Source organism: Haemaphysalis longicornis, unplaced genomic scaffold (genome assembly GCF_048455015.1).
Source record: "Haemaphysalis longicornis isolate Haplotype H1 unplaced genomic scaffold, Haemaphysalis longicornis Haplotype H1 scaffold_2, whole genome shotgun sequence".
In the NCBI taxonomy this organism is placed as follows: Eukaryota; Metazoa; Arthropoda; class Arachnida; order Ixodida; family Ixodidae; genus Haemaphysalis; species Haemaphysalis longicornis.
In genome coordinates this window covers 50,422,772-50,437,351 of record NW_027526295.1, presented here as the reverse complement: position 1 = coordinate 50,437,351, position 14,580 = coordinate 50,422,772, and the positions used below count along the sequence as shown (strand labels likewise).

The window sequence follows — 14,580 nt, the reverse complement described above, 5'->3', positions numbered from 1 at the left end:
GATCCAAATCAAGAAGAGACAGTGGGCCAAGCAGAACGCTGAAGCCCCTGCAAAGATGGCGCCCGCGCCCTTGCAACCCGCCATGAAGGCCAGACTTTCTCGAAGGGACGAATTCTCGGAACTGGAACCAGGCCGAAAGGGGAGCAACGTGGTGAACCGCGATTGGCGTAGGATGACGTCAGACGGCCCAACGTGGGCTGACATCACTACTGGATAGTCGAAAACAACTCGACCTCAGCGCTCGGTTTCGCAGAAACGAGAGCGCGAAAGATCGCAAAACAAGATTGACGTCACACAGGAGGGAAAGAAGGAGACGCAGAGAAGGAGGTCCGTGTCCCGGGGAACGAAAACAACCCCTGATAACGCGGACGCGACGCCAGGCAGAGATAAGGAGTCTGGCAGAATGCCCAGCAACGGTTGCGAGGAGCAATACAAGAGGTGGGCAAGCTAAAGGCCACCGTGAGGGAACTGCAAAAGATGATGCAGGACCAGCAAACGAAGATGGCTGCAATGCAGCTAACGATAGCGCACCAACGCGGAACCATAGCGAAACTCAAGGAAGGCAGAGCAACGAGCGAAGCCAACAACACCATGATGTCGATAGACGCCGACGAAGATGACGAGGGCACCCAGGCAAAAGCCTCGGCAAGCTGCAGCATCAACACCACCGTACCCAAGACCTTTCAATTCACCGCTAAGGCGACGACTCCCAAGACTAGGGCGTCCATCATTGCGGCCGCAAGAAGAATAGAAGAGCAACCTACAGAGGAGCTCGACAGAGACAGCGAATGCGAAGACGATGAAGACGACGACATTTCCGTCAAATTTACTGCAACACACGGAGGGGACAAGGCTAAGAGGCAACCTCTTGGATATGCCGGGCTCAACAGACGCATCAACCAGCTCACCACAACGGTGAACCGCTGGGGCAGGAACTTCGAGGCTCTCGAACAAAGACTCCTGACTAAATGCACCCAAACCATCCAGCAACAGCTGGCCCAAACCATACAACTGCAAGTAAAGCAGGCGATCGAACAACTACTAAGCCCCGAGAAGTTGCAACCACTCATCGAGACGGCGGTGCAACGTTACTGCAACGCGCAGAAACTGTCGCCGCAATAATGGATAGAAACAGCGACAGCACGATGAACATATGGCACTGGAATGCAAATGGGTTCCGATGCCGCAAAGCAATACTGCAACAGCACCTGAAATCACTTGACCCGTCGGAACAACCAGACGTAATAGCGATACAGGAAACACACATGGAAGACACGCCGACGCTGCCCGGATACCGTGCGCATGCCTGCCCGCCGAGCGCCCGCACATGCGGGAAGGGTGCGGCGCAGGGAGTGTGCACGTTTGTCCGCAAAGGCATCGCTCACGTAAAACACGACAAATTCTTAGGCAACAGAGACACCGCAATCGAGCTCTGCGTCACCGAGCTAGTCATCTCCAGCAAGGGACGTAAGACTTGAGGCGGCAAGAAGAAGACGTCGACAACGATACACATTGCCAACGCCTACAGCAACCCACAGCATGGAAAACAGAAATTCAGAACCCTGTTCCAAAAAGTCAAGAACGCCACGATGCAAACGCAAAAGGATCTGGCGAAAAGAGGAGACGCGGCAGCAATCATCTGCGGCGACTTCAACGCCCAACACACAGAACTCGGATACACCCACACCACATCCAAGGGGAGAGATCTAGAAGACGCAAGTGCGGCCGAGTTCACGCTACTGACGAACTCAGCTCATCCGTCGAGAATTGGAACGTCGACTGCCCGAGACACGAACCCGGATCTTGCCTTTGCGCTCCTGCCCGACGGCGGGGCCGTAAGGTGGAAGAACACGGGACACAACTTGGGCAGCGACCACTTTATCTTAGAAATCGAAGTGCCACTAAGTCACCCCAACGAAGGAGTGAATTACGGCAAAACAACGAAGCACAAGCTGGTCAATTGGCACAAATTCCGAGACGCGGAACTTGGAGAAATTGACAATATCGAAGACTGGACAGCGAGAGTGTTGACAGCCACAGAAGGCGCCACAGACGAAGTAGACGCGCCAGAAGAATACGAAAAGATGGACCCACGCCTAGCCCACTTGTTAGAGGCTCGGCGCTCGCTCCAACAACGCTGGAGAAGGCAGCGGCACAATAGCAAGCTGCGCAAAAGAGTGGCAGAGCTCGGACGAGAAATTGAACGCCACAGTAGACAGCTATGCTCACAGCAATGGTTTGCGATTTGCTGCCAGGCTGACGGGCGGCTGCACCGTGGCGGCACTTGGAAGCTCCTGAGGCAGCTCATGGACGAAACCAAGAGCTGTGAATACCAACGCACGCGCATGGCCCAAATCCTGCACACCACCGCAAGACAACTGGGGGAGGAAGAGATGCACAGGTGCCTGAACGAGCGCTATCTCCCCTCCACCCAGCATGAAGATCACCCGAGCTACGCGGGTCCGCCGAACCCTACCCTCGACCGAGACATCGAGGAGTGGGAGGTACGCCAGGCCACGCAAAATTTGAACTGTCGTTCGGCGGCCGGACCCGACAGAATCACCAACAAAGCTTTGCGCAACCTCAGCGACTCGGCCATCTCGTCGCTCACGCGCTTCTACAAGTGCTGGCACAGCGGGCAGCTGCCCAAAGCCTGGAAGACAGCAAAGACCATCCTGCTGCCAAAGCCAAATAAGCCACCGGGAATAGAGGGCCTGCGCCCCATCTCGCTCACGTCCTGCGTGGGCAAGGTGCTAGAACATGTCCTCAACACCCGGTGGAACCGCTACCTGGAGTCCCAGAACATGTACCCGGACTCCATGCTGGGTTTCAGAGCAAAACTAGGAACCCAAGATGCCATGCTTTTGCTTCAACGGGAAATCCTGGACCCCCGGGCGGGATCCCGAAGAATGACAACAGAGCGATCCTGGGCTTAGATTTGCAGAGTGCGTTCGACAACGTCCGCCACTCGGCAATCCTGGCTCAGGTATCCCGCCTGGGGCTGGGAACAAGATCGTACGACTACATCAAGGCCTTCCTCTCCCGCCGCACAGCTCGGCTAGAGGTGGGAGGAACGAAGCTGGAAGAGCGAGAGCTGGGCAGCGTGGGGACTCCACAAGGCTCAGTAATCTCCCCGTTCCTGTTCAACCTCGTTATGATAGAGGTGGCCAGGAACCTGGAGACACTCGATCCCAAAATCCGACACTGCCTGTACGCCGACAATATCACCATTTGGGCAACGGGTGGTAGCGACGGCGACATCGAAGCAGGCCTGCAAGCTGCGGTGGATGCCGTGGAGTCCGCGCTCTCGGGCACGGGACTGCGATGCTCGCCGCAAAAATCACAATTGCTCATCCTACCACCGCCAGGACGGCACAGGAAGAGCGCAAGCCAAGAAGCGGCTCGTCACATCGTCATACGCACGGGCGACGGGGAACCGATCCCACACGTCCCGGGGCTCCGAGTCCTGGGTATGTTCGTGGACGGCACCCAAACCAATGGTACGGCGGTGAAGAACATCGTCACCAAGACGGGCATCGCGGCACGTCTCGTAAAGCGGATTTCGTCTCGCTCGCGAGGCATGAGAGAAGGAAGCCTCCTGCGTCTGCTGCAGGCTTTCGTCATTAGCCATGCGGCATACGCGGGGGCTTTCCATCGGTGGACCAACGCGGAAAGACAGAAAATCGACGCGGCAATTCGCAAAGCCTACGTGGGGGCCCTCGGGCTCCTACAAGGAACCAAGACGTCGGCCTTGCTGTCTCTGGGAGTACATAACACGCTCTTGGAGATCAGCGAGGCCCAACACGCATCGCAGCTGAGCCGCCTGGGCAGCACGGCAGCGGGCAGAAGACTGCTAGACAGAGCCGGGCTACTACCTCCCAGCGAATCGACGGACGACCAGGACGATCTCGTGCCCCTGGGCCACGAGGTGGTCCGAAGAACAGTCGTCTACCCGCTACCAAAGAACACCGATCCAGAACGGGACGGCGACAGACGGGCGGCGCGCGCGCTAGCGCTCGCTCGTCAACATCGAGAGGACGAAGGTGCAGTCTTCGTGGATGCCGCGAGGTATCCGGGGAGGAGCGGCGCCTTCGTGACGGTGGCAGTTCGAGCAACCACCGGGGAACTCCTAACGGCGAGCACCGTGCGTGCCCGAAAGGCCGGCCAGGCGGAGGAGATGGCGATCGCCTCGGCCATGAGCCTACCGGGCACGCGCACGGTGCTAAGCGACTCCAAGTCGGCGATCAGAAGCTTCGCCCGAGGAATAGTCTGGCGGGGCACCGAGCGGCTAGTAAGATCCTCCGAGGTCTCGCGGGCTGCTCGGGAGACCGTACCCAGACTCATCACTCTCAAGTGGTTCCCGGCCCACGCGGGCAGGGAGCTCACACCGAACATCGTGAACCGCAACGAGGAGGCGGACGCTGCGGCCCGTGGTCTCACCAAGTGCCGGGTCGCGGCCGATCGCCACCTCGGGGCATGCGGGGAAGATCAAGACTTCGCGGAGCCCCTCACCGACTACGGCGAGATCCTGGCCTGGCACCGCGAAGCCAGAAGAACCTTCCCGCCTCCGCACCAAGAACTGTCTTGAGCGGAGGCGGTGAGGCTTCGACAACTGCAGGTGGAGTGTGTGCTGACGCCGACCCTGTCCCGGCACATGTACCCGGACCTTTACGAGGACACTACGTGTAGTGTGTGCAAGCGAGAACCGGCCACCCTCCAGTACATCATGTGGGGGGGTGCGAAAGTGTGGTGCGCGCTGGGGATGTGCAGTGCTCGAGAGACACGTATCCCGAGGAAGTGCGCGTGTGTGTGTGTTCTAGTGAACTCAAACATCAACGGAAGGCCGTCCAGCGGCTCGAAAAAGCCCTGGCGAAGCAGCGGAGAAAGGGACCCGACGCCCCGACCGCCAACGGCAGAGATGCCAGAGGCAGTGATGGGAGCGGAGGGATCCGAGTATCAGCAGCCTAGCCAGGGCACGAATCTTCGAGATCTAGGCCTAAGATTAATGGACCATTACCATAGTCTATAGATAGGGAGTATCCGCGCCCTGCGTGGCCGGGGACCTCCCGCACGCCGGATGTTTTCTATAAAGTCTTTTCTCTCTCTCTCTCTCAAATATTGCTGTTTCCAATACCTCCCATTTGTGTTCACGGGTGTGCAGTGTAATATGTTCTCAATTACGCAAGTGCGACCCCATTTTTAATGCGAACGCGCCTGGGCGTGTACCGCCTTTTCTTACGCCTCTCCCCCCACCACCCACCTTTTCCCCGATCACTCCGTTTGGATATTGAGGATATTGAGCTGCTTTCGAGATGCCCTCTTATCGGCAGGAGCAAACTTGCCCACTTTGGAGGCCTGCATCGTTTCGTGGTGCCATGCGTACAATATTTCGGTCTATAAAAAATACATCAGAGGTCCCTGCTTTGCCCCGATGCAGGAAAAGGGAGTTCAAGCGTAACCTCTATTCTTTCCCGTTTCTGTTATCGAGTGCGTTCGTAATGTGTTGCGCTTTGAGCACAAGGAGCAATGCAAGTTTTCGCAATCTTTTGTCTTTGCCTGTGACAATTTGGTGTGTTGTGAAACCAGTTTTAACCTCACCAAAAATAATGCAAAAATGTGAAACAATAGATTACAATTTGAGAGCATACGTCACAATATTGTCACAGATCAAAGCTTAGCATGTATAAAATAAAAATAGGCACGATGCTAGAAAGCGTGTTATGCATGCAGAAAATGATGTATTTACTAAACAATTATTATAATGGGCTGCCCTTTACTTTGTTTCGCCGGTTTTTGCTGCACACAAGTCTACCACAAATGCTTTTTTTTTTGTTTTTACGTTTCCAGCTTAATACGAAACCGCAAGGAAAAAACTTGATCGCTCACAGTTCACCTCGGATTTGTCATCCATGGAAGACGAATTGAATCAACGTCAGAAGGTGCGGAGGCCAAACCGCTTTGAGTCTGATTCTGAATCGGACTCGCCACCGCAGAAGAGGGGACGGAAGCAACCATCATCTGCCCGGCAGCTGTACCCAGAGAGGCCGGTCTGCTTTCTCTCGCCCCTTACTTCAGGTCTGTTTCAACCTTTTCCATTCATTGTAATATGAAAGATTTGGATCGACATGTAATGGCGCAAATAAAACAATGCTCTTCGTACAGCAGTAAGATTCAGGTATATAAGTTACACATATTTTCTATTTCTACAGTGGATAACTCTCCACTCCGAGGCAGGGAACTCCTAGACCTACAGATGACAGTCGTTCAAGTGCACCTCGTGTTGCAGGTTTGAAGCAATTATATCAGCAACTGAAGGCTTGAAGGTTATCATAGTTTGGTCTTTCTTGCAGGACATACTGCCTCTACAGCTAGAGCTCCTGCCACCCCAGAAAGGGGTATCTACATTTCCTGTTGCTCTTGGATTTTTTTTCGTTGAGAAGTTGTTTTAATGGGGCCTTCTAATGCCTTCTAAACCATCATTTTTTTCTGTAAGTGATTTCGTAATTGACTGCCTTTATTACATTTGCTAGAATTTCAGAAGCAAGTGCTGAGACAGCTTCAGGTGATTCGACTGATGCTGGAGCAACACGGAGATGCATTTCAATGACAACTTGACCCAATTTCAATCTCCCGACACCGATGGACAGCCCTTGCTTGTACACAAACCGTTTGAAGAGATCAGCAAACTACGGGACTTCAATGACACTGTCAACGAAATTAAAGAGCAGCTGGTGAACATACTTTTTAGTTCCTCTTAAAAGTGGTTTTATGATGACAACTGTTTCAATGCATGACTAACAGCGTATATAAAAATCAGTGGTTACCTCCTCCTCCGGTCAGCTTAAATTAAAGCAAATGAAGGGTGTCTTTTTCCCTTATCGCCACAGATTGTTTAAAAATAAAGCTTACGTCTACATACTTTAAATTTTTTAATTAGCTTCTACTTCATTGTGGCCACGACGAAGGCAATTGAAAATTAGGGGTGAAGTAGCAAAATATTTTAATGGGAATTTTAATGATCTGGTTTACAAGACATATTGCAACTAGAAAATAAAGTCCTATCTTTCTTTGTGCCAAACACACGGTGAAATAGACTAAAAAAATTGTTGCCTACACGAGTAATTGTTTCCCATCCGCACCTCTCCTGAAAGCGAAGCTGATCGGAAACAGGGTGATATGAGGACACTTGCCATGTCTCCGACTTTACCACCGATGCAGACGCAGTAAGCCGTTTCGAAGTGGAAGAAATGGGAACACTGCAATTGAGCCGGCGATGCGGGCGCAGCTAGAAAACAATGACGACGTATCCCCTCCTTCCCTGAGCCAGCACCACTGTCATTTCGATACGGTGTCGCTGTTAGCGGTTTGAAGCCTTGAGATGAGGATAGATTTTGAGTGAAATTCTCCTGGACCGAGCAGGAACTGGTTGCAGAGGAAGAAAAGGAAGCGGCGAGCACCAGCAAGTCGTGCCCACCCCCCCTCCCACTCCACAGCCAGCCAAGGGGCGCCCGCTTTGGAGAGGAGGATTGAGACGCGTCGACATGTGCGCGCCAAACACGCCGCCGCCACGCCAGACGGTCAGGAAGGAGACTAAAGACACGCTCCCGAGAAATCCAGAACTGCACAAGGGGGAGCGGAGGACTGCCGCAAAGCAAGAAGGCAGGGCAGCCTCTCCATCTACTTACCTAGAGGACAAGGAGCGGAGCGACACTGGAAGCAAGACCGGGTCAACGAACCTCGGGGGAAGCTCAACAGGCGGAAGGAGTTGAAAGCCCAGTCGGTAAGCGCCTCTCTCACCATGACAGCACACCAGAACGCAGTAACGCTAGCCACGTTAAATGTGGTGAGCCTAACCTCACAGAAAAGGAAACATTGGCTGGCCGACCTTCTAAACGAAAAAAATATAGACGTGGCTTTTCTACAAGAAACCAAAATTGCCTCACAAAAGGACGCCCAAAATTTTGTTGATTTTTTTGGCCACCAATTTTGGTGTTTTTACACCCTCACACCTACGCGAGCGGGCGGAACCGCAATTCTAATCCGGAAGCATGATTTCTTAACCGTAATTGACTGCGAGTTGGCAAAGGACGGGCGTTTTTGTATAGTTGACGTCCTGGTGGGAGGGGAGCTTACACGCTTTGTGTGCGTTTATGCGCCGAATGACCAGGCGGCGCGTGCCGACTTCTTTTCTTCCAATCGAAGCATTCTCGTGGTTCCGGGTCATCTCATCCTAGCAGGCGATTTCAACTGTGTTGTCAATGCCAGCGACAGCGTGGGTGTTCGGGATGTAGTGGACACATCGGCCCATATTTTGAAAGCTATCCTCCGTGAAGGTAACCTGACTGATGTGGCGCTGCAGCACGGGTGGTCGACCAATCACTTCACCAGGTGGCGCGGCACGTCACAAGCTCGCTTAGATCCGGTTTACGTGACGGGTGACGTGCTATCACTAGTGACCGATTACATTGTCACCCCTGTCGCTTTCTCGGACCACGGCCTCGTAGCATGCTCCCTCAAAATCAAGCCTGAAATCAAAAGAAAGGTCGGCAGTCGTTGGCTGATGAACGCTATGGTCTTTGACAACGCTGCCTTCGTCGACCGCATAAGAGGGGAGATCGAAGCACTTAATGCTTCAACCGTCGACACAGTTGCGTGGGAACGTTTTAAAAAGCGCGTCAAAGGAGCAGCTATAGGCTCCGTGCAGTCAAGTTTTCGCCGGAGGTCACGACACCTGACGGCGCGTCGCGCCAACGCTGGGTCGGCCACGAAGCCAGTCGTGGCCAGTCGTCCATGCGGGCAGTGTTTTTCTATTGTTTCAGAGCAGTTTTTGTCAGCGTTTGGGATCGGTTTGGCCCATTCCCGGCAGCAGCATGCTTCAGGGCAAGGAAAACGGCAACTCGCCAGTGCGACAGCCCGAAAAACGTAGCAATAGCCGCCGATACGGCTGCGTGAAGGACTGCCACAGCCGAGAAGGAGAGCATGGCGTCAGCCTGTACAGGTTTCCCGGCCGAAAGTGGGAGCACGACCGCCGGACCAAATGGATTGCGGCAGTACGAAGAGTGAAGTAAGGAGAACGCTTGTTGGTTATTGTCTCGACCAGTTCCTAAGTGAATAGCATCCTCCGTCACGCGATTGCGTGGCGGGGGGCAAATGCATATTGTGATAGGTGTTTATCGTGCCCGAAAATCGTGAGCCACTCGTACTTGCCCAAATCGCATGACACTTGCGACGAAGCGACGCGAGTTCTGTCGCAGCGACTTAAATTCGACCAGACCAAACCACAAAAACGATCGCCGCGCGACGAAGCGACAGAATTCCCGGCGCTTTCGCCCGCAAGTGGGAATGGGCCCTCAGTGGTGCGAATAATGCTCGCATTAGTTAACAGGTACCGGGTTTTCTTTACAGCGATCGTGACGGTTCGGAATGGACCCCCAACGAGGCTTCAAGAATATGCTCGAAGCACTTCGTTGGCGGCGAGAAAAGTTCAATCTCCTCCCATCCCGGGTACTTCCCCACGATATTTCCACCAGCGTACAAAGCGCGCCCAGTCCACTCGAAAGCAAGCGTGTCAAGGTATAAAAGGTAAGCATCGCAAACAAACATGTGGCGCTCGCCTTTACGGACCCGCGTCCTGCATAACAAGAGCGAACTCGCTGTGACGATGCTATTTGGTTCCCAAGGTGGCACAAAAGGAACTCAGCCGCTCGCGACCTCCGAGAAAGCGAAGCGGATGCAGACAGCGATGCAGCTGTGGATTCGGAATGCCTTGAGGAATGCAGCGATTCGGACTCTGTTCCAGACATGCACAACTTGGAGCTTCTGTGCGCCGTGGCAGAAGCGTCGCGCCAAAAGCATGACCAGGTAACGTGTTCATGAGAAGTAATAGCGTAAACATGCAGTAGCCGACACAGCATGGAAAAAAAGGAGTGTACAGATAAAATTAGTGGCTATACGAAGCTTTGTCACATAAAGTGAGTGCTGGCAGACAAAAAGCTGAACCCTCCGCTGCTTTTTTCAGGGTGCCTCAATTGTGAAAAATTTAAGGCTGCATGGCTGGCCAGGGTGCATCCAGCACTCACTGCTGTTTTTTTCCTCACCAGTAACCACCTGTTGTAATCTTTTTCTTTTCAAGGGCTGCCAAACCGAAGAAAACCTGTTACTTGAGAAGACCTTTTCGGTATTTTTGTCCACAACCGATGGGAGTGATGCCTGTTCGCAGGTTTCTCACAAAGCTGTTTGTGAAGTAGAAGTGCAGTGTAGCCCGTGTGTGGTGTCCCGGCACAGTGGGTCCGATTACCGGACCAGCTGCTTCACAGGCTACGACAGCGTGAAGTCTTGTGCTTCGGCAGTGAAGGATCTCTGTGGAGTTTCAATGGATGTGTTTGCGCTTCTGCCGTGCCTTCTGACTGCTCGTGCCGAACGGTCGTGTGACCCTCCCCTCTGTGACAAGCTGCTTTTGTTTCTTATGAAGCTCAAACTGGGCATCAGCTATTCATCGCTTGCAGTGCTATTTTCAGTGAGCAGGACGACTGCTTCACGCCACTTCAACAGCATCCTGCGGTCACTCAGCACTGCAACACAGAAGTGGATCTACCACCTTGTACCGCTCCCCACCTTTAGGCCGCCTAAAAAGTGACATCCTACGGCGTGTGCGGAAGCTCCCCGTCCCAACAAGTTCAAAAGATTTCTTCTTCCATCTGCACACAAGGATACTCCCAACTAAGGCAGGAAGAGTGGGGCTTCTTCCTCCCTGAAGGGGCCAACTGTCCACTGTGCGGAAAGCGGGAGACGGGCGAGCATGTATTCTTGGAGTGCAACAAGGCATCGCATTTCCGGGACGAGCTGCAATGCTCCTTTGGCACACAATGGCAGCAAGGTTCTTGAATGCAGACACGGAATTCCCACACCTCCGAGATTGTATCCACATCATGGGACTCCACTCGGTTTAGAGGGCAAGGGTGGATGCTGTTGAATGCGCTGAACACCCTCGGCCGGCGTGGAGGCTTTTCGTTCAGAAGGCGCAGTGGCCGCCCATGACAGGCCTGACTCAGACTCTGAGCTGTGTGATGCACTGGCGCAGGGTTCGCGCGTCCTTTCAGAATTTAAAGTAAAGGAGCAGAGGAGATGGGACTCAATTTGATGGCTAGAACGGGGAACACTCCTGCTCACCTCTGCCCACTAACTATTCTTGCACAGAACCCCCTTCCCATCCCTCCGCTCCCATCCCATTCCCTTCAAGCGGTGCACAAAAGGCACCATCATCCATTCGACAACGTTTGTGCTAGCGTAACTACCGCCCGAACTCTCCGGCTGTGCTAGCATTACGATGCCACTAGCTCAAACTTGCCGGCAGAACATGCTGACGACATGCTAGCGTAAAGGCTTTTTCTGCATGCATAAAACTGCTGTTTGGTACGATGTATACCCTGCAATCATCTGATGTGATCCTGTATATACCTCTGTAAATAAAGTTCTTGTTATTTTTTTTTTTAAATCGGCCATACCATGCTGAATACGCCGGTTCTTGTCCGATCACCGAAGCTAAGCAACATTGGGCTCGGTCAGCACTTTGGAGGGAGACCACCTGGGAACACCGAGTGCCGATGGCATCCTCTTTTGCTTTTTTAAACTTTCCGTGTTAATTTCCGTTCAAAGAGTTGTTTTTATTTTTTTTTCCCCACGAAGTTTCGTCTGCCCACTGGCGGTGGCCGAGGGACCACCAAATAATGCTTCGCCGCAGACGGCGGGCGAGTTAGCCGATTTTCCACCCTTCGTTGGCCGCGGCGGATTACCCGTGACTGACTCGTCTTTCTATCTGCCCCTCGAGGGTCGTGAAAGCAGGCATTTCGCACTTCCAGAGCTCCTGCGGCTAATCTGGGACAAACGGAAGCATTCTCGAACGTCTAGCCAGCGTGACCACGACTCAAGGCCACATACGTTTCCAAAAGTGTTCCCCAAGTGCACGCAGCAATGTTCGGCGACTTGAGGGCTTCGTGCGACGTCGCGGGATCCCTAGGATATGGAGTGATGTGTTGTGGCGGTCGTGTGTCCTGCCGAATAACAGATGAAATGGTAGAGATGCTGGTTGTTGGTGTGATGTATAAAAAGGCACGCAAGGTTTTGATTTCAACAAGAGCATATGGCCAAACCGAGAGCTGTTCCCAGCATATCTTCGCAGGAAGCCGTGTGGGCAATGCCACTTGTACTATCATGTGCAGACCTACACTGCAAGTCATCTGTAAAGGAACGTTTGACATCCACCTAAATGCAGCCATACGGCTACAAAGGAAAGCTCAGTTGGCAGAGCGACTGCTCCGGTTAAGCAGTGGTCCCGGGTTCGAATCCTGGACCAGGACGAATTTTTCTTCAACTGCGAAGTTCCAAAGGAAGCTGTATAGCTTTCCTTTGTAGCCGTATGGCTGCATTTAGGTGGATGTCAAATGTTCCTTTACAGAAACTTACTCCACCTAGGGGATTTCCCCTAAATCTGGTCGATTAGCACCTGTCCTTCACTTCGCGTTGTTGATAAATTCGCTTTCGCGCTACTAACGACTAGCCTCCTGGTTAGCTCAGTTGGTAGAGCGACTGCTCCGGTTAAGCAGTGGTCCCGGGTTCGAATCCTGGACCAGGACGAATTTTTCTTCAACTGCGAAGTTCTAGAGGAAGCTGTATAGCTTTCCTTTGTAGCCGTATGGCTGCATTTCGGTGGATGTCAAACGTTCCTTTACAGAAACTTACTCCACCTTGGGGATTTCCCCTGAATCTGGTCGATTAACTGCAAGCAACATACCTGACAATGCTAGGCGATGCAATACTTTCGGAGCTTCCAAAAGAAATGGCCGTGGACTTCCACAAAGGACTAAGGCAGTTTGACAGATTAATAGAAGGAAATGCGTTTGACGATTTGCTGAATGACTGATGAATTAAATGACTTACAAGCCATGCTTCCGAGGCCTTCCAGTGTTACATCACGACCGACTCAGGGATTTTTTTTTTTTCCAGGTCGTGAGCAGATATCCCACCCCAGGATCGTAGCTGCTTTCGAGTGTACAAGCAGCCAGACAGTATCTATGATAGTAGAACCTCAGCATTTGCTTGTGATTACGATACTAGTTGTTTCTCTAAACTGGTTATGAGTGGTTCACCATTCTTCGCGGCGGTATGCATCTCAACTGTACACACCTCCCTAAACATTTTGAAAAAAAAAAAAAAAAAAACTTTAACAGCCTTTGCAGCTCAACAGAGCCACTAATCAACTGGTGAAGACATCAACAAACAATTCCAAGAATGGATAGTTTTGCACATCAGTTCCTAAGACCGTTCACTCCCAACAGACCCCAAAGCAGAAACCATGGGAAAAAGAAAGTGCACTGACCTCACATGCGGCATCAACAGAATCACAACGTCACAGGCTGTCACCATCTGCTACAGCCACGATCACGTCACACTTTCTGCTGACACCACGTCAACAGCTTCCTTGGGTTCTGCGATGTGGCTACGCTGACTTGTGTGATGTGGCTGTGCCTTTCCCAGAAGGTGGAACTTCTACAGATGAAATGCTGACTGAAGCACAGGCAGACGTAGCAGGCTGCTCTTGAAGAGGATCTTCTGCAGACGAATCAACCGTCCACAATGCAGGACACGACACATCTTCTGATTTGGAACACAGAAGTTCAAGAGGAATGGAATGCTACCCGGCAGGAATGCTCGCTTCAGTTTGCTTGAACATTGCACGAGCTCAGCAGATGTCTTATCGGTCCAAGTGCTCGGCTGACTGCTGTTTGCACAGATATGGTGCCAAACATACTTTAGTGTCTTCCTCACTCCTACAATATGAAACCGACCCTCTGTCCTATGTAACCATTACTAGCAGGACTAAACTAAAAACAGCACAAATGCCACTACACTGATGGAAGTCGGAGTTTTGAGGGCACAAAGACACTTCTGTTGTCCCACATAACCTGTTCATGAAACTCCCAAAGAAAAATTGGAGCTCCTTCATAACTAATCCTGATGTCACTGTCACCACGATGTCCACATCCAGCCAACTGGAAATGCAGTACTGATTATCAAGAACTTGTACCTTCAAGTGTCCTGGCAAATTCACGACGCAGTGTTTCCACGGGCACAACGGGGTGTTCCAGCTCCATGTCTACTGCTCGGCCTTCCCTTACAAAGTTCTCGATGAAATCGAGGCCTTCTGGCTTGGCTATCGCTGAGACACAGTTCAACGCCGTGGCTAGCATGACGGAAGCCTGCCAGCTCTGGCCCAGAGCTTCACCATGTGCTCACAAATCCCAGCTGGCGTTTTTGTCGTAGGGCTGGCTTGGCTGGCAAGCCAGCCCGCTTGGGTAGAATTGCGGGGCACTGGGCACTGCTCTTGACGATAATGCGGCAACACAGGCACCACTAGCGCATAGTGCGACCCCCAAGACTCGCACTACGGTGGAAAACACCTGCCCCCGTAAACGCTGCCGTCTGCGGTATTCATTGAAGGCCAAGAGGCTCCAGGTCACCCATGTCTGTAGCGCAGAGCCTGCTGGGACGACCCTGGCATGAGCAAGGTGCAGCAGTTTGTGG

At 52.5% G+C, this 14,580-nt stretch overlaps 1 protein-coding gene and 1 pseudogene across 1 annotated transcript in view; one reads left to right on the top strand and one right to left on the bottom strand.

Moving 5' to 3' along the window:
* LOC144167954 (uncharacterized) overlaps nt 1-14,319 on the bottom strand; it is a 77,660-nt gene extending 63,341 nt beyond the window's left edge. Inside the window, exon 1 of the mRNA XM_077697069.1 lies at nt 13,376-14,319. The gene's annotated coding sequence lies outside the window, so the exon portion shown is untranslated. The remainder of the gene's footprint in view (nt 1-13,375) is intronic.
* On the top strand, nt 11,491-11,609 carry LOC144171208 (5S ribosomal RNA; annotated as a pseudogene).
* Nucleotides 14,320-14,580: the final 261 nt, after the last annotated feature.